Here is a 24,604-nt window from a genome sequence, read left to right as displayed (position 1 = left end):
TCATGGCTCCAGAAGGTGCTACTTTCAGAACACAGTATGGTGCATGACACTCAGGAGGGATCATAGAAAGGATGGATGGATGGATGGATGGGTGGGTGGAATGACAGCCTGCATCACTGTCACCGTGAGGGGCCCCCAATAGTAGCAAGGAGAAATAGGCCAAAGAGGTGCCTCCTGCTGAGGCCTAGCTCAGGTGAACTGACAGCCACACCCAGGCCCAAGAAGGGGAACAGGAAGCCCTGACTAGAGAAAGGCCTCTGCCAGCAGGATCTACCCCACCCCTCAAACTCTTGCCATGCCCTTTCTCCCCATCTGCTCCCTTTCCCTATTTCTCTTCTGTTCAATCAATGACACCCACAACTGCACATGCTCCCCAAACCCCTCCTGGCCTTCACGGTAAAGAAGCTGCTGACCTCCAAAAAGCCTTTCAGTCTTGACTCTCTGCTCCCACCCAAGATTCCTCCTTTCTTTTCTTTCCACTTAATCTATCTGAAATGCCTCTGTTTTGTTTTTTCTTCTTTTTCTTTAAGTCTCCCACCTCATCTTTGTTTCTCACAGGCTTTTAATGTTTTCAGGAAGAGCTGAAATTGTTTCTTTCTAGGATGAGTTTCAGGTTTGCATTACTCTGAAAGAGACACATTTTGAGGACCATCTCCATTTTGGTGACAATGCAGCACACACTCCAACCCAAGCCAATCTTGACTGAAAGTATAGGTACAGGGTAAGGGGTGCGGGTGTGGTGGGGGGGTAAGGTAGAAGAATGCTGGCAATAAAATCAATAGGCAAATACAAGAAAAACCTCCAAGGACCCTGAGATTGACAAAAAGGCAGACGAAGCAGAGCTCATGGACACCAAAGGCCTAACCTTTCAAGCTCAGGTAGCCATGTGTGACCCCACCCACTCACCCAGTCTCTATTACAAGAAGCACCAGTGCCAGGTACCACGTATTGTACTGAGGATAAAAGGCAAATCTGCAGGGAGCTCAGAATCTATGGAGGCATCTGACCACGGTACTGAGGAAGAGAAAAGCAGCCCCTGACATCCAGGAACTGGCCTGACACTCACAGCTAGCCTTGGTGTTCTGCAGACTCTCTGCCCCACCAATACCTCAATTCTTTTCTTTCCACTTCATAACAATTATTTGAGAACTGTTAACAATTTGTAAACAATTTCACATAACATCCACATCTATTAAGGTTCCTCTGTGACCATGTTAAATCAAGACAAAAACAAAACTGCTCCATAATAATTTATGAGCACAGATAAAACATGAACATGGTGCAAACTGCTTCTTGACAACATCCAATTCAGAGCAAAACTCTATTTCCTTAAACCCTCCCCCAAATTACCTAACACAGAATGAACTAACACCAGCTGAAACTCATCACTTTTTTAAACTTTTTTTTTATTGTATAGTATAATGTTTATACAAAGCAAAGAAATAAAAAAAAAAAAAGCAATAGTTTTCCAAGCACTCTTCAACAAGTGGTTACAGACAGATTCCAGAGTTTGTCATGGGCTACCATATGATCCTCCCAGATTTTTCCTTCTGGCTGCTCCAGAATACAGGAGGCTAGAAGGCTTAAATACTTTTTTACCATCACAATCAACTTTTTTCCTTCTTTTTTTGTGAAAAATAATATATATACAAAAAGGCTATAAATTTCAAAGCACAGCACCACAATTAGTTGTAGAACATATTTCAGAGTTTGGCATGGATTACAATCTCACAATTTTAGGTTTTTACTTCTAGCTGCTCTAAAATACTGGAGACTGAAAGAGATATCAATTTAATGATTCAACATTTATATTCATTTATTAAATCCTATCTTCTCTGAATAACTCCACCATCACTTTTTTTTTGTTTTCAATATGACCTTTATCGAGCAAGTACTGCTGTGACAGTTAACACCAATAAGCAAAAGGTTGCAAACTGTGCATGTTAATGAGGTTCTCCCGTGAACAAAAGTCCATTTTAAATGCACCAGGGAGGTAAACATAATTATTCATATGTAGCTTTCTTAAGGCTAAGTGAGTTCTGTGTTTCATTAATTATTTTTGGCTCAGTTGGTTCTTTGCTTAATACATCTCAAGACATCCCCCCATGTGCCCCCCTTCCAATAGCTTGGGAAATTGGCAAATTCCCCAGGTACATACAATGTCATGCATTTATGAATCCCCCAAAGATTGAGGAGAGAGCACCCTGAGCTTGCATGTAGTTCCCTCATATTGCACAAAGTAAAATACAATGTCTGGGGCTCCCATGGGAGAACCTGTTCTGGTCTGAAGCTGTCAATCACATGCATTTTGAAATTTTCATATGGCTTAACCTTTTGCAATGGATTCAAATCTTAATCACTATGGGTGACTTCCTTAACTACAGCATGTGAAGAGAACTTTTCTACCTTTTTAGTAGACACTAGTTACTCTTCAAAGGTCTCTTCATGCTCTTCCACCTTTTGAGCGATGGTTACATTTAGTGATGTATTTGGTGGCACCATTTCCTTCCTCACTGATGATTGTTTCCACCTTCTTGGTCACCACCACTGTTCTCCCAGTTCTATCACCCCCCTTCTTTTCATCTGCTAGGCTTAAGTCTAACTCATTAGTGACTACCGCTTTCTCCTCTTCTCCCCCACTGCCTTTTTCCTTAGTTTCCTGCTCTTCCTCCTTTTTTCCTTCTACCTCCCCATTTACAGCTATGTCTTCCTTCATGGATTCCTTTGAACCCTTATCGATCCCTTCCTCCTCACTCCCTCCCTCCTCTTCTGCTTTCTCCTTCTCCTGTGGCTTCCTTCCTCTTTGGCATCTTTCTCCATCCTCACCTTTACTGATTTGGTGACAGTAACTACCTCCTCCATGACTTCTTTCACTGGAGATTCAGCTTTCTTCTGATCTGGCATGGCTTTTGGTTTCTCTTCATTTTTCTCTACCTTCTCTTCCTTGGGACTTTCCTTTGCTGCTTTTTTCTTTTCTTCCTCGGCTTTCTGTTCACCTTTTCTAACTTCAGCTTCTGTTTTCGCTTTCACCTCTTCCACTGAGGATTTTGGCACAGGGGATTGGCTTTCTCTGTTTTTTTCACCTTGACTTGTCACCAGCTTCTCTTTGGGAGCTACTTCTTCACTGTTTTCCTCAGTTTTCTTTTCATCCTTGGCTTCAGTTTCCTCTCCTTCACCTTTGGCCTCTGCTTCTCCTTCTTCCCGCTCACCTTCTTCTTTTGCACTAGAGCCTTCCTTCCCGGGTCCTCCTTCTTCAGCTTGGTCTGATTTAGCACCCTCATCATCATCTTCTTCCTCTTGGCCTCCTCCATCCTCCTTTTCACCTTCTTCCTCTCCCTTAATTTCCAGCGCAGAGGCTTTCACTGGAGACTTTTTGGTAGGTACAACTTCTTCTCCAGCTACTTGTTCCTCTTCCTTTTCTGCTGTCTCTTCTTCCTTCTCCTCTTTCATGGAAACTGCCAACTCCTCTGCAGTGGCTGGCAGGGCATCTTCCATTTGACTTCTCATCCTCCACTTTGGTTTCCTCTATGATCTCCTCAGCAAATTTGTGTTGGACCTTTAGCTTGGAAGCCTCTACCTTGGCTTTCTGAATCTTAGTAGATAACTGTGATTGAGGGCTGTCGTTATGTGTAGAGTTGCCCAGTGATGCTTCCTGAAAATGTACTAAATCTGGTCTCTCCACCCTCCAGAAGTTTTCTGTATGCAGCGATCTCGACATCCGCAGCCACCTTGACAGATCCTGATATTCCCGCAAAATAACGAGCCATTTCCCACTCGTTTTCTAACTGTTGGATGGTATCCTGGTAGCTGCTGAGGTCGCGGCTGTGGCGCTTCTCGATGTCGCTGAGCTGCGGCTCCAGGGATTCCTTGGTGCCGTGCACTGACTCCAGCTTAATGCTCTTGAACTGCAGCTGGCGCGAGTTCCCGGCCATCTCCTCTTCAGCAGATCGGATGGCCTCCTTGTTAGGCTCCGCCGCCTGGGTGAGCGTGGCGTAGCGGCACTTAAACCACTGTTCGGCCTGGTGCATGTTGTGATCGCAGCCGCACTCGAGCTGGGAGCGGATCTCCTTCAGCGCCGACGAGGCGTCTGTCTTCAGGTAATCTGAGCGCTCCAGGCTGATGTGCGACGCCTGGATCTGGGCCAGCAGGCCTGCCACCGCCTCCTCGTGACCGCTCCGCAGGAAGGCCACTTCATCCTGCAGCGACGGTACCTTCTTGTCCCGCACCACCTGCACCATCGACGCCTCCTCTGTGTCTTGGCGCAGCGCGCGGATGGCGGCCTCCGTGGCGTCGCGCAGCTGAGCCTCCTCCTCCTCGAAGCGCTCCTCGAGCCGGTGGACGTCCTCCTCCGGGTGGTCCGAGTCCAGCTGTGCCTGCGCCTTCTCGTGGTTCGCCAGCCCGTGGATCTCCGGAGGGCACGCGGCTCCCAGCTGGGCGTGCGAAGCCTGCTTCTGCCGCAGGGCCTGGATCTCCGCCTCCGTCTCCTTGTTCTGCTGCTCCAGGTAGTGCCCCTTCTCGATGTAGCCCGCGAAGCGCTCGTTCAACCCCTGCAGCTGCTCCTTCTTGTTGGAGCCGGACAGCTTGAAGTCGCCGCAGGGCCCGGAGCCGCCGTGGAGCAGAGATGAAGACTGCCTGAAGTCGAGACTGCTCTCCCGACAAGCGCGCTGCGGCTTGTAGGACGAGGACACGGTGCTGGGCCAGCCTGGGGACCACGACTGCGAGCGGAAGCCGCTGGACTCGGAGCCGCTAACTGGCTGAAGCGTGAGCGGGTCTCGCTGAGCTGCCGCTCTAGGGATTCCTCGGTGCCGCGCACCGACTCCAGCTCGATTTCAGCTTAGCCAGTAAGCAGGTTGTTGATTAGCAAGTCCAACGTGTAGCTCATCTTGGTGGCCTTGGGGTGCATGGTTGTCACAGCTCCACCATCACCTTTGATCTTTCCATTCCTGTCTTTAGGGGTGTTTGGGCTATGGCCATTCTAAATTTTTCATGTTAGAAGGATCTGCCATTAATATGGGGTAGGGAGATGGAACTGTCTGATGCTCTGAAGAGGCTGGGCTAGATTTCAGGACTTATCTGGACCAGGGACCCATCTGGAGGCTGTAGGTTTCTGGTAAGTTACTCTAGTGCCTGGAACCCTTGTGGAATCTTAAATATTGCCCTGGGTGTTCTTTAGGATTGGCTGGAATGGTCCTGGTTGGGGGTTGGCAGGTTATGATAGGTAGCAAGGTCTACGTGAAGAAGCTTGCTTAAGAGCAACCTCCAGAGTAGCCTCTCGACTTTATTTGAACTCTGTCTGCCACTGATACTTTATTAATTACATTTCTTTTCTCCCTTTTGGTCAGGATGGAATTGTTGATCCCACAATGCCAGGTCTGGATTCATCCCTGGGAGTCCTCTCCCACGTCGCCAGGGAGAATTTCACCCCTAATGTCATGTCCAATGTAGGGGAAAGGGCAATGATTTCATTTGCAGAGTTGGGCTTAGAGTGAGGCCACATCTGAGTAACAACAGAGGTCCTCCAGAAGTAACTCTTAGGCATGCCTATAGGTAGTCTAAACTTCTCCACTACCTACATGAGCTTCACAAGGGTAAGCCTCATGATTGAGAACACGGCCTATTGATTTGGGTGCCCCTCAAGTTTGACACAGTATCGGGGATTCCCTGATGGTAAGGTTTAATAGTTCCATAGTCTTTCTCCCATCCCTCAGAGGATGTTGCCAGTACTTTTTAATTATCTGCTTAATATACTCTAGGATGTATCCAGGCATGACAATAATCTATACAGGACTAAAGGACCTCTTTCTTCTTCTGGGCTCCCTGTGTTTCAATTGTTCAAATGAGCTGTACAGATAGGTTGAATTAGGTTATGCACTACAGAAAATTTCAGTTCCAGACCAAATAAACCTTTCTTCCATTGGTCTCAAAGAGTAAGTGTGGTTCTAAAATATAGACACTCTCTTCCTTACTCCTGTGTTCTGAATTACTTTAACCCCAATCTGTTCCGCTTCTCATCTCTTTTTAACACTGTAAGATGTTCCCCAACCTCGAAGTTCCCTCTGGTATGCATCCTCTCTTGCTATCATGAGTAATAAACTCAACTTTTTCAATCACAGACATGTTCCTGGTTTGTTATGACTGGAGGAACTGCCAGATGATCAGTAGGGCAGGCCTGTGAGGCCACTGGGGCATAAGAGGAGGAAACCAGAACAACTGAATGTTTTTCCAGGGGCTTCTGTTTCTTGTCAAGACCAATGTCTCTGGGCAAAGGCCATATTGTCAGTCTGGGGGAGAAGGTCTTTATTGGTGTGGGAGGACCCCCAGCACTAATTACCAGTAGCACCACCAAATTGCCCCGCCAATGTGACATCAAAAACTCGCTCATATTTAACACCCCCCACCCCCACCCCTCCCACGCACAGAGGGCAATACTCAGGTTAGCAACTACTGCCCGAGACTGAGTTTTTAAAAAAATTTATTTAATTAATTTTAAAAATTAACAAACCAAATAAAACATCAACATATATAATCAGTAATTCACAACATCATCATTTAGTTGCATATTCATCATTTCTTCAAACATTTGCATTAATTCAGAAAAAGAAATAAAAAGACAATAGAAAAAGAAATAAAACAAACACAGAAAAGAAAAAAGATTATACCTACCATACGCCTTACCCCTTGCTTTCTTTGATTATTAGCATTTCAAACTAAATTTATTTTAACATTTGTTCCCCCTATTATTTATTTTTATTCCATATGTTCTACTCGTTTGTTGACATAGTAGATAAAAGGAGCATCAGACACAAGGTTTTCACAATCACACAGTCACGTTGTGACAGCTGTATCATTATTCAATCATCCTCAAGAAACATGGCTACTGGAACACAGCTCTACATTATCAGGCAGTTCCCTCCAGCCTCTCCATTACATCTTGAGTAACAAGATGATATCTACTTAATGCGTAATAACCTCCAGGCTAACCTCTCTACTCTGTTTGGAATCTCTCAGCCATCAACACTTTGTCTCATTTCACTCTTCCCCCTTTTGGTCAAGAAGGTTTTCTCAGTCCCTTGATGCTGGGTCTCAGTTCACTCTAGGATCTCTGTCCCACGTTGCCAGGAAGGTCCACACCCCTGGGAGTCATGTCCCACATAGACGGGGGGAGGGTGGTGAGATTGCTTGTTGTGTTGGCTGGAGAGAGAGGCCACATTTGAGCAACAAAAGAGGTTCTCTTGGGGGTGATTCTTAGGCCTAGACTTTAAGTGGACTTGACCTATCCTTTTTGGGGTTAAGTTTCATACGAACAAACCCCAAGACTGAGGGCTCAGCCTATAGCTTTGGTTGTCCACACTGCTTGTGAGAATATCAAGAATTCAACTTGGGGAAGTTGAATTTCTCCCCGTTCTCACCATTCTCCGAAGGGGGCTTTGAAAATACTTTTCCATTCACTGATCAAATCACTCTGGACAAGCCAACAAAATCTCATGTCTTACCTGAGATTCCAAGTATTTATGGTGTTCAATCAAACTATCTACTTATCAAGTTATATTAGGAAATGCACTAGTCAAAATATAAATTTTGTAAGACATAAACATTTTTTGCTTTAGACGAGACTGAATTTTCTCCAGGGCAGTGGCCTGGGCAGATCTGCCTCTCCAGAAACATCTGGGCAGGAGCAGGGTCCACACTTAAAGCGCGCAGTAAATAGCCATGAATAAAGAGCTACTCGTAGGCATGAGGCTTCCCGGAGGGGCGTCACAGGTCTGTGACGAAAGGGAGGGCATGCAGGAAAGGTGCTCGGCAACCAGACCCACCGGCCTACTTTGGGCAGAGCAGGGCCACTTGCGATGGATTTCTTCTGAAAATGCACCAGTGGTTGAAAAGCCATTGCTTCAAAACGGAGACTGCAGGAGAGGTAAAAAGACTAATGAGGCGTTTTAACGATAAAGTCAACAGTGCATGAAAACCTAGGAAGGACCTAGAGGTCGGAGGCGCCAGACTGACGGAAGGCAGATTTAAAATTTGGACTTGACAAGACATATAACTCATCCGCAGTGAGGAGTGAGGGCCCTCCCGCCGCCCTCCTGCCCCTGCGGGGTCTCCGGCGTTCACGGGGACACAGGGCGGCAGGGCAACGTCTGCGTCTTCTTTAAGCACAGCGCGCAGATGACTGCGCAGCCGACGCCGGGAGCTCTCCCGGACCCGCGCGGCCCACGGGGCACGCCCCAACCGGCCGCTCTCCCACGCGCGGGTCTCTGCCGCCGGGTTCCCGAACCAGAACCAATCAGCGCTCAGCAGCGCCTGGCAGGGAAACCCAATAGATCGATCTTGCTTTGCATTCAAGACTTAGAAATAGAGCGTCAATCCACAGGGCGGAGTGGAGGGACCCGTGCCACGTTTAGTGGCCGTGTTCCGTGGTTGCTCCGTGGGGCGCTGGAAGATCATGTTTGCCTGGCGTGGAAGGAGGTTGTCCTCCACGAGTCGAGTTCGTGGAAGAACTCTATCCTATTCCTGGCTGAGCCCCTGCCTGACGGTGGGGCTCTGAGCAAGTCATTTATTCTCTCGGGGTCTGTTGCTCTACCGATAAAACGAATGGGTGAAATTAAATGGTCTCTACAGCCCCCCTTGATGCTGGCCTTGCAAACCCAGGATCACCTCCGGAGTCTCAATCTCATGTCAATGGGCTTAGTGTGGCCCTGGTAATCTGCAGCTTTGCCCTCAGTAACCACCCTGCGACCGGGCTCCTCCGAGACCAGGACACCATCGCTGAGGGAAAGCAAGGGATAGGCAAGAGAAAAACGAGGCTTGTTCAGTGACAGATATTTACTGTGCTCCTTCTGTGTGGCTGGCACTGCGTTGGTGCTGGGCCCTCAAGGAGAAACAGACGAGGTACTTGCTCCCTTAGTTAAGGGCTGTGCCTCCTTAGTGAGGATGAGAGCCGTGCTGTCTTCCTCAGGTTGCAGGCTTCCACAGGGTAAGTGGAAGCTGAGCCTCTCCTGTGAGGTTGCAGGCCGGGGAGATGTGTTTGCTTCTTTCTCTACGGCGTCCACCCTAGTTGTTCCATAGAGACCTCCCAGGCCTGCATCTCCCTACCCCTCGCCCACCCGCCAACACCAGGCTTGTGTGGACCTGGGCTCCCCTGGGACTCCCAGCTCAGCCACCAGCCCACTTCCATGCACAAATCTACAGACGAGCCAGGGCAGACAAGCGGTTCCAGTGGCATCTCCCAGAGTGAACTGCCTTTCCTGGCTCCTAATCTGGAGAGGGCATTGGAAGTTTGGGGGTCCCCGACCAGCACTCTGAGCCAATTGAAAGGCACCCTAGGACTCTTTATGGAGCCTGCCTCCCCCAGACCTGCTGCCCTTGCGGGGGCGCTTTTGTAGAGGTTTATCTTAAGACAGAGAGGCGATGCTTCATTGGGCATTGCGGCCCAACAAAAACAGGTTAGGAGAGCACCTGAACTCAGACTGCCCAGATCCAAATCCTGAATTTCCCCTTTCCAACTATGGGATCTGGACTAATGATTTCACCTCTCCCAGCCCCTCTGTAATGGGCATCATCACAGCACATACCTCATAGATTGTTGAAAGGATTGGGATGATGCAAATAACTTGCTTACATCATACTCAGCAGAGACATAAAATAAGCAGACAGTACATCGGGAGGTGCTATTATTATTGTCATCATGATTATTTTCTGCAGTGGAGAGGCCCCTCCCAGGCCAGGCTCCAACCCTTGATGAGAAGGTGCCCACCTCATGTCCTCTCTTGCCTCTCACCCTCCCCTGCTGCCCCCTCAGGTCCTAGCTGGGCTGCTGCCCCTCGGTGATATCCAATTTGCTGACTCAGAGGACGAATCCCCCAGCTCTTGGATGACGTCAGATGTAAAGGATGGGATGTGGGGGGTGCCCTGTGCTTCAGAGTTTTGCTCACACCCAGGCAGACCCTGCCAGATGAATGGCCAATTTCAGGAAGGGCTACAGGATGGAAGTGGGAAGGAAGGTTGTTAACAGTTGAATCTGATGCTGTCAATCAAACTGTCAGCTATGGGGCCCTGCCCCGGATAATTAACTCCTCCCCTCATCTTTAGGGATGACAGGCAGTATTTTCCTCATTTTACAGATGAGAAAATGGGTGGTGGGTGAGATCAGAAGAGAATTAGAGCATGTGGTTCTGGTCAAAGTTCACTGACAGCCAGGGAGGGATTCAAAGGTTCCTATGAAGTTTGCCAGTTGAATGGTGGAATTCTACGCACTGAATGGGCTCATGAAACCGAAATTCGACCAAAATTTGACACAGGATGTGTTCTTTAGGAGATGATTTTCAGCAGATGGGCTGGGCCTGAGAGAGACTAGACCAGAGGATTCAGACTCAAACTGGACCTTGTTGCCCTGGGCTGCCCCTCAGCCCTCCTTTGGCCTTTACTTTGACCACCTTGGGTTTGTGTAATGTGGGTTGGGGATTATTGCCCTGTGCACTGCCCAATGTACTGTCCCCCAGCCCTGTCTCCAGGTGCTCCGTGTCGTGGTGGGCAAGTGTGAACACCCAGGCTGCCAGTCATTCAAATTGGTGGCTCTCTGCAGTGGTCCCTCTGTTTTCCTTATTCTTCTAGGTCTGCTAGACATGTTTGGATTTGAGTTCTTCCTCAACAATGGCCCAGCACAGCTACGGGTCAATTACTGCAATGAGAAGCTGAAGCAGCACTTTATGGCTTACTACCTGAGGGCTTGCCAGGTGTGGAGGCATCTCCTCCTCCAGGCCCCCCACTCTCTTCCAGAGTCTCACACTGGAAGCTGTTCTTGAGCCTTCTGTGGCTGCCAGGCCAGTCATGGTAGAATATGTTGGCCCTCAGGCCACAGGTGTCCCTCCTATCTACCCAGGAGGAGTATGTTTTTGAGTGACTGTCAATTAGCAGGACAACTAAGCAGCTGGGATCTGATCGAGGTTGCTCCCATTAGCATCTGCTCTTTGATAAATGGGATGGAAAGTGGGGGCATTACAGTGAGCTGGACATTGGTCATTGGGTTTTCTCTGGGGCCTTGGTGACCATTCCATCCCCTCTCTGCATCTGGGCTTGCTGATACCAACTTTATCTACCTCCCAGGGTCACTAAGATGCCCAGGGTGACATTTGCTATTAATCTGATGTCATGGGGGCCACAGAGTGGGTTTGGATCCCATGGTTGACTTCTAATTCCTGTCCCCCTAGTGGGCTAAGCAGTACTGCCCATCTCCAGACACACATCCAGGGGTCCTAGGAGATGTGCATCCAGGCTTCTGGACCACAACAAGCTTTTCCATGGCTACATCATGGCGTCCTTCTTGGGATCTATGTGGTTCCACATTGCAAAGCTCATGGTGAAGGTCAAGGCAAAGGTACTGGCCCTGGGAGGGGCTTGCTGGAGGGACCCAGGGAGTGCTGAGACACAGCACCATGCTGTCTGCTGGGGCACCTGTGGGAAAGACTAGGTGCAGTGCAGTGACCCAGGTTCTGGGGTAGGGCAAATCTATGTGCCCTGGGCAAAGCTGCTTCTCCCCTCTGAGGCCCAAGTTCCACTTGTGTAAATTAGGGGGCAGAATTAAATGAGATGTTCTTTACTCACACGTCATAGTTTCCCACCACTTGTCCTCTTCCTCCTGAGCATCCTCCCACCCAGGATCACCAACTCAGTCCTACTTGACTGGGGTCTCTGCTAGCGCAGATGTGACCTGGAAATGGTCCGTGTTAGACCTCGGACTTTGGGCTTCTATCCTTTAAAGGGAATAACTCTTCTCTTGACTGGGGCTCTACCCAATCCCCTTCTCTCCCGCCCAGTGATCCCTGTCCCTGGAGGCTGGGCAGGACGGGTAGAAGGCTTACAGGTGGCCCTGAGCAGCAGCTCAGCCCAGGCTTATGAGCTGTCTTTATCCTTTAGAAATAGGACCCCATCCCCTCTGAAATAATGCTTCTGCAGTAATCCCAGAACCCCTGCACCAGGCGCTGTTTACTATAGTCCTTCAAGGTAAATTCACAGAAGGTGCTTTCTCTGCAGAGCAGGGCCTCGGTAGTGATTGTGGTGCCCCAGTTCAGGCTGGGTCACCTGATGGCACTGACATGAGGTGCTCATATTTACTCTTGATTTAGGTCCAGACCACGTTTCAGGCTCACTGCTGGCCAAGGGGACAGTCAGGAGGGAAAGTGATGATCAAAGTAGAGGTGGTTTATTTCCTCACAGAGTCTCTACTCCACTGCAGAAGACAGAGACATGAAAATACAAAGAGATTACCAGGTGTAACATGCCAGGGGCCCATGGGTTGCACACAGGGAGGGCCTCTCACCCGCTGCCGGTGCGGAGGTCACCTCTCAGTTTTCTCCCCAAACTCTACCTTAAGCTCAGGATGGATTTATCACTTTTCCAAAACCCATGCTCTCTCCTTTCTCTGAGACTTTTCCCATGCTATTCACCTTCTAGAATGTCTTCACTCACCTCCCCCCAACTCCACCTTCACTCCCACCCTCCACATCATTTTTCTTAGCTTATTCCTTCTCCTCCTTCTAATCTCAGCTTTACCATCAGCTTCCACAGGGAACCCCTCAGGACACTGAGATTCCTTAGCAGACTGTGTGCTCTGGCATCAGTCCCAGCTACTTCCACTATGCCCCTTAGGCTCTGAGCTTAGAGAGCAGAGACAACTCCTGTCATGGTCCCTGGCATAGCTTCCGGGCCACAGGAGGGACTTAATAAGACTAGCTGGTGCCTGAAGTTTGTTCTGTCCTGGGCTGATCGCTTTGGCATGGTGGGAGCATGGGGGAGGGCTCAAGACCAGAGGGCGGCCACGTCAAGAGGGCCACCAGGGAGAGCAGGTGAGAAGCACGGGAGGTGGGGAGGAGTGTGCCCAGGCCCGCTCAGCGAGAGCTTCCTGTGACCATCGAGTCAGGGAATCCCAAGGACACATGAGGACGCTGGTCTAGGGGACCCCATCTCAGTGGTGGGGGTGCCGCTGTAGATGTCTCGTCCAGCCAACAAGCCTCTGGTTGGTCCTGATCCCCACTTGGGCCTCTGTTCTCCCTCAGCAGGCTTCCTTGGGCTATTTCCTGTAGGTTCTTCCCAGCACTGCACCCCGCTGTATGCTCTGGATCAAGGCCAACAGCTGTAGCAAGAACATGCGCTGTACCAGAAGGAGGTAAGTAACACTGGGCCCTGATAGGGCCAGAGACTGGCTGGCACCCAGACATCTTGCCATGGCCCTGACTTACAAAGAGAAAGACTATCAGTCTGAATGGGGTGACCAGAGGGGAGCTCCCAGGCTAGACCTGACACTCTAGAGGATTTGTCTCACCTCTTCCTGGAGGGATGCTGAGTATGTGGTGTGGTTTGTGCATTGCACAAGGACCCAGCTAGTGAAGCGATGGTGGGCGCCAACCTGCTCTGCCCCTAGGCCTTTTCCAAGTAGCCGAAAGGCCTCTTCTCTTTTCAAACCAGTATAAGGTCTGCCTCTGACTGAAGGGGGTGAGCCCTCCATAGACCAACCCCAAAAAGAAACCCCATACTCATTATCAGTCATTCCCTATTTCTCCCCACCACCACCAACCCTAGGCACTCACTAATCTATTTTCTTTCTCCATGGTTTTGCCTATTCTGGATATTTAGTATACTTTGAATCATACAATATGCCACCTTTTGTGACTGACCTCTTTTAAAGGAAACACAACTTTATTAAGGTGCAGATGACATAGTATACAATTGAGCCATTTTAAAAAGCACAATTGAATAGTTTTAATGTATTCACATATATGCGCATCACCACCTGTCAATTTTAGAATATTTTCATCATTCCAGCAAAATGCCCTGGATGCTTTAGTTATCACTCTCTTACCTCCCAGCCCTCTGTGACCACTAAGCTACTTTCTATCTGTATAGATTTGCCTATTTCATGTAAATGAAATCATGCAATATGTGGCATTTTGTGCCTGGCTTCTTTCACTTAGCATGTTTTGAAGGTTCATTGATGTGGTAACATGTATCAGTACTTCGTTCCTTTTTATTGCTGAATGATATTCCATTGAATGTTTTTATCACATTTGGTTCATCCATCTGTTGATGGAAATTCAGGTTGTTGGCTGTTAGGAGTAATGCTGCTAAGGACATTTACATCCACATTTCTGCATGCATATACATGTTTTCAAATCTCTCGGGTACACACCAGACGTGGAATTGCTCATAACACTAGGTTTAACCTTTTGAGGAACGACAGCATATTTGTGCTTTCCTGGACAGATCACGATGACCAGAGTGTCACAGGACACTGCCTTCTCCTGGTAACGCTGGGCTCAGTGGCTCCTGACAGGAGCACAACCCCTCTGCTCACAGATCAGGCCCAAGCCATCCTCAGCACCGTCTGGCGGGCATAGTCCTTAGATTGAGCCTGATAGCCCTCAAGACTTAGGAAGTGGAGTGTGGTGGCAATTGATGGGCACACTGCCCAGGAGTGCCAGCCCGGAGCTAAATTTGGAAGCTGCATTTGCTGGCTGTCTCCTAGGTTGCTGGAAAGTCAAGTTTCTGGAGGGAGATAATGGTTTTCCCTTACCAGTTCATGTCTTGAAAAAAACCTGATGCTGCCCTTACCCTTACCTTGCAGTGACAAGTCACAGCTCCTGTCTAGCCTGTAATTCAATCTGTGAAATAAAGTCATAATGCACCCTGATGGTGGGGTTCTCCCTGCCCACAGAAAATACATCCTGCTGCTGGGAAATCCTGGATTGGTGCCAGCAAGTGAGTCACAGGATGAACAAGCCCTGGGGTGATCCTGAGCCACATGGTGGTAGGAGTTCACTTTTCCTCACTCCAGATCACCAACCGGCGGAGTAAAGCAAGCCAAAGCTCATTTATTGACAAATATTTATAGAGCTCCTAATGTGTGCCTGGTTCTTGTGTGGAAGAAGCTAGCTGGGCTTTTGTCAAAAAGCTCAAGACCTCGGGGTTGGGGTAGACTGACCAGGTGGAGGGGAGAGACCCGCTGAGTGACATCTGCCATGAAGGCAGGGAATCTGGGTGACGGGACCCCAAGCTAGGGAGACGCTGGACAGTTGGAGGTGTTGGGACCAGGACTGTTCAGGCAGGAGGGGACATATGAATTCTGTTTGGAGCTTGACTGGAAATGGAGAAGAAGGACATTCTGGGTAGATGAAATCTGCGAAGGCTGAAATAGTGAGGAGCTGGGATCCGGGAGCTGCCTGTGGAGTAGACGGGGCTGGAGCTAAGTGGGGTGAGGGGCCTTGAATGCGAGTCAGGTGATGAGCATTGTATACGGACAGCCATGCTTTAATGGGAGCCCTGTGCCTCACCTCAGCACTGGAGGGAAAGCCCCACCTGTCCAAGGTACCTGTGCCAAGTACACTCCTCCCCCCCAGCGCCACAAATTACCGCAGTCCCCAAGCGCTGCCCCCCTGTCTTTATCATGTCAGTTCCCTGGCTGTGCTCCCTTAGGGGCAGCCCAACTGACTCCTAAGGCAGTGGGGCCAAAGATGGCAGCAGATCCAGCATCCACAATCTTGAATTGGAGTCCTGGTTCAAACCTATTCTGGGCTGTGTGACTTGGAGGAGGCAGTTACCCTCTCTGTGCTGAGTTCCCCCACTATTAGAGTGGATATTCAGTCCTACTTTTCAGGGCTGTTGTGGGGCTCAGACAGACCATGTGTAAAATGCTTCCTAATCTTCTGCCCTACAAAAGGCCACTTATGTGATTTCTAGAAACAGTTCATAAATTTCCTTGCCTCACTAGGTCAGCACAGCCCCTTTGCTCACCCTCTTTCCCCTCAAAATGTCTACTTCTAGATGTATACCCCAAAGAATTGAAAGCAGGGACTCAAACTGGCATTTGTACACTGACGTTCATAGCGGCATTATTCACAATTGCCAAAAGATGGAAGTAACCTAAGTGTCCATCAGCTGATGAGTAGATAAAATATGGCATACACACAAATGGAATAGTATTCAGCTGTAAAAGGAAATAAAGACTGATGCATGCAACAATACGGATGAACTTTGATGACATTATGTTGAGTGAAATGAGCCAGATACAAAAGGATAATATTATATGGTCTCACTAATATGAATCAATTAAAATGAACAAATTCTTGGAGCTAAAATCTAGAGTATAGGTTACCAGTAGATAGAAAGAGAGTAGAAAATGTGGCTTTGATGCATAATTCATGTAGAATTTTTACTAAGGTTGGCTTTAAACGTTTGGAAATAGATAGAGGTTATGGTAGTAGATTACTGTAAGGGTAACTAACTGTGCTGAAATACAGGTGTGATTAGGGTTAAAAGGGGAAGTTTAGGATTGTATATGTCACTAGAAGGGAAGTTAGAGGATAAAACATGGGACTGTATAACATAGTGAACCCTGTTGTAAATGATGACTAATTAATTGTATAAATACAAGAATTTTTTTACATGAATATTAGAACAAATGTATGTCACTATTACAAAGTGTTAATAATAAGATGGTATATGGGGAAAAATACAACTAACACAAACCATGGACTATAGTTAGCAGTAAGATTATAATATTCTTTTATCAGTTGTACCAAAGGTACTATACCAAAGCTAAGTCTCAATAATAGGGGAGTATAAGGAATATGGGATTTTTATTTTTTGGAGCAATGACAATGTTCTCAAATTGACTGTGCTGATTCATGCACAACTCTGATTATACCAAGAGCCACTGATCGTACATCTTGGATGGATTGTATAGTGTGTGAATATTTTCTTTAAAAATGATATTTCTTTAAAAATAAATTAAAGAATAAATTTCTTTAAAAATGATAAAGTTTTGATATAGGCAACAACATGGATGAACCTTGAAAATATTGAAGATAATATGTTGAGGGAAATAAGCCAGACACAAAATAAAAAATATTGTATGATTTTACTGATATGAAATAATTAGAATAAGCAAACTCATACAGTCAGAATCTAGAATACAGGTTACCAGGGGACCAGGTGGGGGTAGGGAATAGGCCATTAAGGCATTTTTAAAAATGTACAGAGTTTCTATTAGCGATATGGAGAAGTTATGGTAGCGGATGATAATGATGGTGACACAACATTGTGAATGTAATTAGCAGCACTGAATATATTTGAATGTGGTTAAAGGGGAAATTTTAGGTTGTGTGTATGTTACTAGAATAAAAATTAAAATAAAAATAAAAAGATCTATGGAACTGGAACAGTGAGACCTAAAGTAAACTTAGAACTATAGGTAGTAATAAAATTATTAAAATATGGCTTTCATCAATTGTAACAAATGTACTTCATCAATGCAAGGTGTTAATCCTATGGGAACCCTGTATTTTATTATTTAATGCATGATTTTTCTGTAAATCCAGAACTTCTCTAACTAGAGGGGGCGGGAAGAGAACTATTGAAAACCAGTAATGTTTATGTACTGCACTTCATAAACATTGTCTTCATATCAATTCCACAAGTGTTGAAAATAAAATAAAATAAAAAGCCCTCTGCTCCTCCATTTCCCGTCAGAGGTGCCCTAATCTTGGTTTTTAACCTGGGGCGGGTGTGAGGTTGAGGCTGCACGCCTGGGCCTGCGGGCGCCCACCGGAATTCCCAGCGCATCTGAAGAAAGCTCAAGGGCCGTGACGGGGACTCCGACTTCAGCCCGGGCTTCGCGGTCCTGGAGCACCGGCCATCCCGGGCTAGCTCGGCCCTGGCTATCTCCCTCCTCCCTCCCTGAACTCAAGCTGGGGCGCCGATTCACTGAGCTCAGCCGCAATCCCAGTACAACCTCTGGACCCCTGAGACCCGGACCCCGCAGCTCGGGCCGTGCCCGGATGGCCCCTCCGTCTCCCTTCCCAGGCTAATGCTCGCAGCGGAGAGTGAGGCAGTGAGGCGGCGGCAGGGCTCGAGCGGCGGCCTCCAGGGCGCTGTCCACCCCGCGGTGCTGAAGCTTCCCGCATCCCGCCGGCCGCCGGCCCGGAACCGCGTCTCCTCAGCAACCTCCACGAGGGATCCGGCCCCGATTCCAGGACAAATTTACACTGTTCCAATAATCTGCATGGACCATCGTCTACCTCAACTGCTCAGACCACCGCTGGTCTGAACTGGAAGCCACCGGGAGATCCGAACTTCCCCGAGGAGAGCCAGCCAAGGCCCAAGACTCGTCCAGATCCAGGTAGTGCCGGAGAGGTGGGCAGAACTCGAATCCCCTACTCCAGTGGCAGGAAATTCACACACTCAGGCTATGGTCCCTGCCCACTCCAGACTTGTCTCATGAGTTGCGTGGGAAGAATGGGCCCTGGAAAAGCTGCCCTGTGTTTCCAGAGAGTCAACCCTGTTCCAGCACCCAAGCTGTGCACGTACCTGCGAGGCGGGAGAGAAAAATCCCAAGAATTCCTTCCATGCACATTCCTCGCAATGAATATGCCTTTCCTTCTACTTTGGGGGCGCCTCATCTCGTGGGAGCGCCCCCCCCCGCCCTGGCCTCTGAAAGTCCTGGTGGCAGGAAGTGAGGTTCAGCTGTTCCCAATGAAGGGTGCCGGAACTTCAGGTCCAGATTTTCGCCCCTGAGGTTTTCAAGCGACTTACGCATGATCATAAAGTCGGTGACGCTGGGAAGCACGAAGTCAGGCGCAGCTCCTCAGAGCAGGGGCTAATCCAGAAAAGAGGGACCAGAAAGTACAATGAACAGCCGCAGGGCCGCGCTGGTGCGCTGGGCAGAGATTTGGGAGGGTCCTGTTGCACCTTGGTTCCAGTCTGCAGAGTTTCCCGGGGCAGCCCAAGGCCTCCTGGAGCCTCTAATCCATCCGCCCTGAGGTGCGGCGCGAGACCCCGAGGAAGATTAGATTGCAGAGAGTGAGGAGTCTGCAGAGCTCCGCCTTCATGCAGGCTCCATCCAGCACGTCCCAGGCCCGCTGAGCCCTCAGCCCGCGTTCAGTTGGGGCCGCCTAGTTGTCGGCAAGTGGTCCTGGGAGATGCTCGCGGGGTCCCGGACCCGGCTCCCGCCACCGCCAGACAGCGCTCCGGGCCGAGGCCGACCGCACGGGATCCTGCGCCACTGACCCCGCTGCGGGGACGCGTCCCTAAAAGCTGGCGGCGCTCGGGAGGCTCGAGCGCTGTCCGGCACCTTACGGCGGCGGAGGGGCTTTCGAATGCAAGGGCGGCGCCGCCGGCTGTGAGCGAACGAGCATGGAGCCTTTCCTGCAAGAAAGTAGAACCTGCACCAGCAGAGAGTTTCACAAGGGGCTACTGGTCCAAGGGTTGTTCCCAGAGGCATCTGTTGCCCAGCTGCTCCCAGCCAGCCCTGGGAGAGTGGAGACCAAGCTAGGAATCGAGCCCTCCATGCGCGACCTGCTACAAAGTGAAAATGCGGTGCCCCTTATTAAAAAAATTGCTGTGAATTTTAAGACAGCGACAGCGGAGCATTAAACCAAGTGCGGTACACGTCTAAGCGTGGTCGCTCTGCAGTGACACAGTTCCTACATCCATTAAATCGGTACCCATCCAGCCCACTCAGGCCTGATTAAAGTTTACGCTTCTGGGGACTTTGGGGTGACTTCTTCCCCGGTTGCCACAATGGGGGGGGGGGTCCCTTGCTAAACCTTAGCTTCATTTTGCAACTCTAACACCGGCACTCCTCCCCAGAGATTGAGGGAGCAGGACCACACCTGGAGAAGAAAGTGTCTAGGACGGGGTCTTTTGGGGACCTGCTGCATGCCTCAATTTCCCCTTTGGTATCTAAGGGAGATGTTAAAATGAGGTTGTGGGTGGTACTGTCTAGGAAGTCAGCTGAAGACGGGTAAGGTTCTGGGTATGGGGTGGACCTAACAAGTTTGTTTTAAACTCCCTGAATGCTATTTCATTGTCCTTAAATGATGGCTCAGCTGAAAAAGAAACACTGGATAAGGAAAACTGATCTACAGTTAGACAGTGAGAAGAACTTCCAAATTGTAAAAAGCCCTGAATTTTAGAAGAGCAGAGACAGCAGAGGGCGCCGTTGTTGCTCAAAGCCACTCAGGGAAGAGGTCCCAACGAGCACACATTCTTTTCTCCTGGGCTCCCTGCCCTGCAAATCCAGCCAGAATCACCCTCACCCCTTCCCACAGATTCTGTACTTTACAGGCATATCAAAAAGTCAGAGTTGGAACTACAGTGTGGGAATCTACAACTGGCCTCTGAGGGGTAGGGTTTTCCCCACAAAACTTTTATCTTAACCCATCCACTTCCTGGAAAGATTAGCATAAACTAGGTGGTAGCTGTGCTCAAAGAGGAGCTGAGACCTTCCTTCTCTTCCTGTGGCCCTGTCCTTCAGAAGGAACGCGTTCACTGCAGTGTTTTTTTATAAGGGGAAGTAAACTGATTGCTCCACAAGAAGGATGTAAATGATTGCACAACCAGGAATACTGCGGAGCCACAAAAATGACAGTTTCAAGGTTGTGCATTTACATGAACTCAAGTTCACACTGAAATGTGAAGGTTAAAAGGCAGGACATTAATTGTTCACTATGTCAATAGCGTGTTTGCATATAGATAATGACTGAATGGGAGCGTGGAAAAATTAAAACAGATGGTTTGAGTAAGAGGGGGGGATTGTTTTCTTTTTAATTTTTTTCTTTAAAGTATGTCAAATTATAAAATGGTTGCCCCTGGGAGATAAGATTATTGGTGACTTTTTTTTTCATGCTTCTTTCCAAATTATTGACAATGAGTAGGCATTGTTTGGCTCATCAGGGAAAAAGAAGTTAAACACACACACACACACACACACACACACACACACACACACACAACTGAATGAGATTGTTTGCTTAAGATTGTCACGGAGTTAAGTGAGGAGGGCCAAGGGTTGCTCTTCCCTTCCCCACAACTCCCCAGCCTGTCCCCCCTCCTCCCTCTGTGTAGGGTCCCTCCACCACAAAGCCAGAATGTAAGCAAAAGCCCAAAGAAGCTGCGATCCCAGCCTCCTGCTGGGTTGACTTTTGGCTCCTGTTGACTGAGGCTCTGGGAGGGCAGGGGACAGCTATGGGGGTGGGATGGGGGTTCCTGAACTTTCTTCAGAGCAGGTGCAGAAAAATGGCATCTCCATTGCTGGACTAATTTCTGCTTTTGTGGTTATTTCAAAATGTTCAGGGGCAAATGTTTCTGCCAACCCCCTCCACCGATGAGGTCCCCACCTCTCTACGCCCCCAGGATTCTCTCCACGGCCCCGGGGGGACAGGATAGGTGTGAAGGGGGACTGCAGCCTCCACAGGTGCTGGCAGAAGACACTTCCTTGTCTTTCTTTCTTTCCTATGACAGAGATCCAGGCTCATGAGTAATGGAGTCCAGGCTATTGATTCAATCTTGTTCTTTGTGTGGGCTTAATCTCAACAGATGAGGCGAGGCATGAAAGCCAGCCAGGAGACTGCAAACTTTCCCTGAATCATCTGTTAATCAGATGAGATCTGAGGGTGCAGAAAGCCAGAAACATAGAACAGACGAGGCTGAGGCTCCTAATGGGAGGGAGACTCCTAAGCGTGGGGCGTGGGGAGTGGGGAGGAGTAGGTAGTGGGTGGGATGAGAGCAGGGAAGGAACTTGGAAGGGGCGGCCAGAGACCAGACTTAGAATCCCAGCCTGCTCTCAGCTTCCTCCTGCGTTACTCAAAGAATTCATCAGCTACGGGGGTTCCTTTCCCTTTCTACGGGTGACTGACCCTCTCGAGAGGTTTCTTGGCCTATACAATCAGGATCCTGATGACCAACAATCCCCCACCCACCCACCCTGCAAGGAAGGATCAGTCCAACCTTCTAAATTCAACAAACAAGCCCGGTCTATCTGGCGCCCCCATACCTCTCCAGGCTCACCCCTCAATACCACCACCTCTCACTCGGTGCTCCTGTACACCCCACTTCTCTGCCTTTTGTCATTCTGCTGCTTCTCTCTGGATTTCCTGTCCCCTTCTTTGCTTAACATCTACTGGTCTTTTTTTTTTTTTTCTTTTCTTAACTATGAATTGTTCTTCAAGACAGTAAAAAGACAATAGTTAAGTATATAATGCCTATCATATGTTTTGAAGCTTACTACCAAGCGTCAGAGATAAATGTTTGCTGATTTGCAACCAACTCTCATTACTTTTGTTTAACTATTTTCTATTCTAAACTTATGTACTTGTCTTTTAAGACTCAACTCAGACCTGTCTCTTCTAGCAAACTTTCCTCAACTTCCCCAACTTCCCACTTACTGATTGGATTAGTTGCCCTTAGAATGTCCTGCGACATTCTAAGCATAATACCATTATTGTCTTTAACAGCTAATTATTACAGCTGAGGCTTATTGGGCATTTTACTAGCACCTGGGCCTCTTCGCAGGATTAGCTAGTTGAATTCTAAGCATAACCATGTGAGGTAAGTGCTGTCTTTATCCACATTTTCTTTAGGCGCATGCAGCCCAGGGGAGATGAAGGAGCTCATCCCAGGATTGAGGTTGGGGTGTGAACTTCTTCGGGGAGTGTGGCTCCAAAGCTTGCTCTGATGTCTTACCTTCCATCTGCCACTCCACCTCATGAACATAGAGCGTGGATGTCTTCTGTTTACAGATATGTATTCGGCCTTCCTGAGCTGTAAGCACCAGGAATACAGGGTCTCGGCTCCCTGCACCTCTCCCCTACCCCTATCACAGTACTGGAAGGAGCCGAATCCAAATCCCACATTTTTAGGTACATGCGATTTGAGCTCCTCTCCTAGCTTCTCAGCCTTCCTTGTCCCTTCCCGGGTCTTGGGAATGCAGGAAGTGCCTGGGGTGTGCCAAGGCCTCTCCCAGAGCCTAGAACAGTGTCTACCAAAGGCCAGATTTAATCCAGTTAAAGGGACCTCTGTGTAGAGATTGTGGTCACATGTGCTAATGTGCCTAGCCATGGGCCAGCCCTCTTCAGGCTTTAGTTCAATGAATCCCCGCAGCAACCTATGAGGAAGATATGGGTATGAATTCCATTTTACAGATGAGGGAAACTGAGGCTAGGCTAACATCACAGAGCAAGTGGGTGGAGCTGGAAGTGACCCTTGTTGTTGTATGACCTCAAAGCCCCATGAGGGTCACCTCTGCCTCCCTTCTGTTATGGGCAGGACCATGTGTCAAAATATTGCCAGAGGATAGGGGCTGTGACTCATCGTCACCATGGGCCAACAGCTACACCCAGGCTGCTTGTGAAAGATTGGACTGGGCAGGCTCTGGATCACAGCAGGTTCCCACTAACCATTTATTGGGTAGTGGTCAGCAGGGTAGGGTTTAGCATCTCCTATTTATAAATGAGGAAGTTGCCATCAGAGAGGAGTAGTGACATTGTCCAAAGTTGTCCCTGACTCAGAGGAAGAGCGGACACTTGAACTCAGGATCTTTGAGGACTCTGTGTCAAGAATAAGGAAGGAGGCTGCAGCAGAGCTGGGCCTGGCTTTCCACTCCAATTGCCTGGGCTGGCAGCTTTATAGGCCCTGTAAGTCACTGGAATGTGTTAAGTGCCCATCCCAGCACTAATGACCCCAAATAAGGCCTTGTCCTCCAGGTGACAAGGGTTTATGGCAGGCCAGGGCCTTGAGATAAGGGGGGAGTGTTAAAACCAGGCATGGGGACCCCACCCTGTGCATCAGTGAAGGCAGACAGAATGAAAGCCTCCCTTTGCACACCCACCTTGCAAATGTGCAGCCTTGGCAGTGCCTGTCATAAGATCCATCCGTGAGGAAGTGCGGGGCCTGCAAACCCACCCCCACCCGCACCTGGGCCTGAAGGGAACACCCACCCTGGCTGGGTTCCCCGCTCCCATCTCATTGCCCCACAACACTCACACTCCCCGGGATGGGAGAGGGGTACTGATGGGAGAGGCTCAGTGTGACCCAAGGGCCAGATCCCACTCCCATACTTCCTGTTCCTAAGGGGCCCCCGTGCAGTAGACTTTGAAGTGAGTTCAAACATCATGGACCTATGCCCCTAGACCCATCAAAGGTTTCCAGGCCTCTTCCCAGTCTGTCATGGGGCTGGCCTGGGAGGACAGGATCCTGTTGGATCAGTCTTCATTCCCAGGAACCCACTTCCTCCCTACCCCATCCCCCATCCTTGAAAGATACATTTTGTTTTAGAGCCCTAGGTATGCAAGAAATGACTTTCCAGTGTGGAATTGCTCCCCTGTCTGCCATGGTCCCAGGCTGGTGGTCAGATCCTAGACCAGTGCAGACAATAGGACTCCACGCCTGAGGCGGATGCCCCTTTCCCCTCCCTGCTTTGTGTAGGCTCAAAGCAGCGGCTCCATGAGGCCGGTGTGATCCTAGGTCAGGAATGTGGGGGCGGGGGCGGGGGTGTCAACTGTGACTCTAGCCAAGAAGGAAGCCCCTTTGCCCAGATTGTTCCGGGGGAAGCAAACCCCATTTATAGGTCTTACCCAGGTTCAAAGGCCGGCAGGGGTGTGAGGTTTGCAGTGGATGGGGAAGAGGCCAGACCAGAAAACCAGAGCTTTCTGTTGATGGAAGGGGCCCCAGGCCTCGCCACCACTCCAGTGTGAGCTTCCGAAACTCCCACAGAACCCCCAGGTCGGACGCACAGTGCCTGCAGCCCCGAAGGAGCCCAGCGGCACTGCAGCAAGGT

General features: G+C 49.1%; 1 long non-coding RNA gene and 1 pseudogene across 2 annotated transcripts; one reads left to right on the top strand and one right to left on the bottom strand.

Moving 5' to 3' along the window:
• Positions 1-2,352: 2,352 nt before the first annotated feature.
• On the bottom strand, positions 2,353-6,083 carry LOC143686636 (neurofilament medium polypeptide pseudogene; annotated as a pseudogene).
• A 1,722-nt stretch (positions 6,084-7,805) lies between these two features.
• LOC143685984 (uncharacterized) lies at positions 7,806-14,821 on the top strand. 2 transcript variants are annotated; one of them, XR_013176831.1, is made up of 5 exons: positions 7,806-7,915; positions 10,612-10,733; positions 11,208-11,374; positions 13,080-13,162; positions 14,708-14,821. It is a non-coding gene; the product is annotated as an uncharacterized LOC143685984 (long non-coding RNA). The 2 variants fall into 2 exon arrangements; XR_013176832.1 differs by having other exon boundaries at positions 13,053-13,162; positions 14,708-14,819.
• The last annotated feature ends 9,783 nt before the right edge of the window (positions 14,822-24,604 follow it).

Source organism: Tamandua tetradactyla, chromosome 6 (assembly GCF_023851605.1).
Source record: "Tamandua tetradactyla isolate mTamTet1 chromosome 6, mTamTet1.pri, whole genome shotgun sequence".
Classification (NCBI taxonomy): Eukaryota; Metazoa; Chordata; class Mammalia; order Pilosa; family Myrmecophagidae; genus Tamandua; species Tamandua tetradactyla.
Note: the sequence above shows the minus strand (reverse complement) of the source record. Positions and strands in the feature narration are given on the sequence as shown.